This window comes from Amblyomma maculatum, chromosome 4 (assembly GCF_055883805.1).
Source record: "Amblyomma maculatum isolate TAMU_Amacu chromosome 4, ASM5588380v1, whole genome shotgun sequence".
NCBI classification, from domain to species: domain Eukaryota; kingdom Metazoa; phylum Arthropoda; class Arachnida; order Ixodida; family Ixodidae; genus Amblyomma; species Amblyomma maculatum.
Genome location: NC_139347.1, coordinates 124,536,543 through 124,539,215, shown reverse-complemented (window position 1 = coordinate 124,539,215; position 2,673 = coordinate 124,536,543).

Genomic DNA, 2,673 nt, shown 5'->3' with positions numbered 1-2,673 from the left:
TTCGCCTCGTCACGAACACCATGATGTGTCTAGCCTTGCTCATGAACTCTGATTTTGCCTTCTCCGGGGAGTGTCCTCGCTGTCGGGAAAAGCCCTTAGACCTCTGCCACATGGTGTGGGAGTTCCCCGCCAACCGTGCTTTACACCTCACCGAAATCACACAAGGGATGATTGGGAGGCGACCCTACTTGCCTGATCCGACCTGAAAGCCCAAAAGGAGATGGTCGAAATGGCTACCGGGGTCCCAAACTAGCTGTAATGTTTGTAAGGGGGAGGTGAGTTAAATGGCACTAAGCCTCAACACAGCATGGCCTCCATATAATTCCCAGTGACCTCCATGTAACCTTCATGTCACTCCCACCTCACTTCGGGACCTACCTTTCTCTCCCATTTTCCCCTCTCCCCCAAGGAGCGGTTAAGGTGTCTATTGAGAAGTGAGATCAGAACCGTGGCTTTCCTTCCTCAAAAAAGGAATTTTATACATTTGTGCATGATGCAAAATCAGACATTTGATTGCGTTATTCTAGCCGGCTGCTTGCCGGCAGCATTAAAACGCATTATGCTCGAAAGTGCAAAAACATGTTTAGAAATATGAAAGTGAAAACGGCACCATAAATTTACTATTTTTAACTATGAAGTTGTCAAGACAAGAAAGTGACTCTTCCATAATAATAATAGGTTCACAGGAACGGAAAGGCGCAGTATCTGCGCACTTGTTTCTTTGTACACCTGAACCGCTCCACAAGGAAAGGGAGGCAGTTGAGAGTGAAAGTGAAAATAGAGAAAGAGGGACCATAGTGGAGGGCATTGGAGTAATTTCGACCACCTGCGGATTTTTAAAGTGTACTGACATCGCACAACACACTGACGTTTCCAGAGGTAGAATTTGGTTTACTGAAAACATAAGTCGTTTCCGCAGACAGAAGTTGATTTACTGAAAACGAAAGGCATAGTATCGGCCACACCTCCTTGGATACCTGAACCACGCTATAAGAAAAGGAAGGTAGGAATGCGGGATTGAAAGGAGATATAGAGATAGAAAGAGCGAAAGTGCCGCAGTGGAGGGCTCCGGAACACAGGGCACATGGAAAAGTGCATTATCATCGGATCAATGTCGGATGGAATAGTATATTTTAAAACTGAAACTATCAAAATATCTCTCTTTAGCCTTTCAAGTCATCTACATGAGAATAAAATATGGTTCATCGTAAGATCCTGGTCAAAAGCATATTGTCTTGACGTATTGGCTTACCCTCTTGAAAATAAAATTGCAGCAAATGTTTTGAGTCTTATCGGAATATGATGTAACAGTACTGCGATGAAGCGTTTCTGATGGTTGAATGATTTCCATTCCTCGATGACTCGTTTCATTAAGTGGAGTTTGTTGTTTATTTCATCGTTCCAACACTCATTTTTCTCCTGTGTTTTTTTTGTGCAAACGTTATTACATCTTTAAGCGGTATTGGTCTATACATTTGGGGGAAAGCAGTGTTCCCTGGATTGATATCCGGACCAGGTCAAATTTTTCTTTAAGTACAAAGTTTCTGAGAAACCTCTATAGGTTCTCTGGTTTGGTTTTGTGGGGTTTAACGTCCTAAGGCGACTCAGTCTATGAGAAATTTCGATCACCTGGGGTTCTTTAACGTGAACTGACATCGCACATTACACTGGCGCCTAGCTTTTCGCCTCCAGCGAAAAGCGGCCGCCGAGGCCGGGTTTCGATCCCGCGTCCTTGGGAACAGAAGTCGAGCGCCGTAACCACTGCGCCACCCCGGTGGGGTTATAAGTTTTCTTTGCAGCCGTATGACTGCCTTGTCGTGATGTCAATGAGTAATTGCTCCTTTACTGTGCAGTATGTTTACTTTTTCTATTTTATAATTGCGGGAAGCTGCACCGCATGCATCAGCTCTCTCGTTAATGATGGTTCTAATGAGGCTAGGTGACCAGCGCAATTTAATTTCGTGACCATGCTTTTCGACTCTTTTGAGCAATGTATTATATTTTCTAGTAAAGGCTCTGTTGCACTATCAGAGGATAACGCTGTCGTTACGGCGAGGGAGTTGCTGAAGTTTATGCAGTTTTCAAAGCTCCTATTTACTATTTTTCTACAGCTAAGGAGATGTCATAGCATTAGGTAGTGAAGAGACCAGTTGAGGTTTAAGCACGGATCGAAGCTAATGATGTGAGAGGCTCGATTCTCCATTAATGCCGCCACACAATACAAGTTCTTGAAACAATATATTTGAAGAATACAGGAAAGAAACCCTATCTGTCACACTTTCTCTGTGGACACCTGACCAATTCTTTAAGGGAAGGGACTGATTTGTAGGAACGAAATGGCGCAGTGACTGTCTGACGTTTTCTGTGGACAACTCAACCACGCCGCAAGGGACGGAAGGAAGGTGGGAGTGAAAGTGGAAAGAGAGAAAGAGGAGCCGTAGTGGAGGGCTACGGAGTAATTTCGACCACCTGGGTATCTTTAACGTGCGCTGACATCGCACAGCACACGGACGCCACTTCGTTTCGCCTCCATCGAAACGCAGCCGCCGAGGTCGGGTTCGATCCCGGGTACTCCAGCACAGTAGTCGGGCGTCTTACCACTGTACTACCCCTGCGGGGCTTAAGGGAAGGGAGGAATGAGATAGTGAAAGCGGAAACACAAAGGGGTGCCGT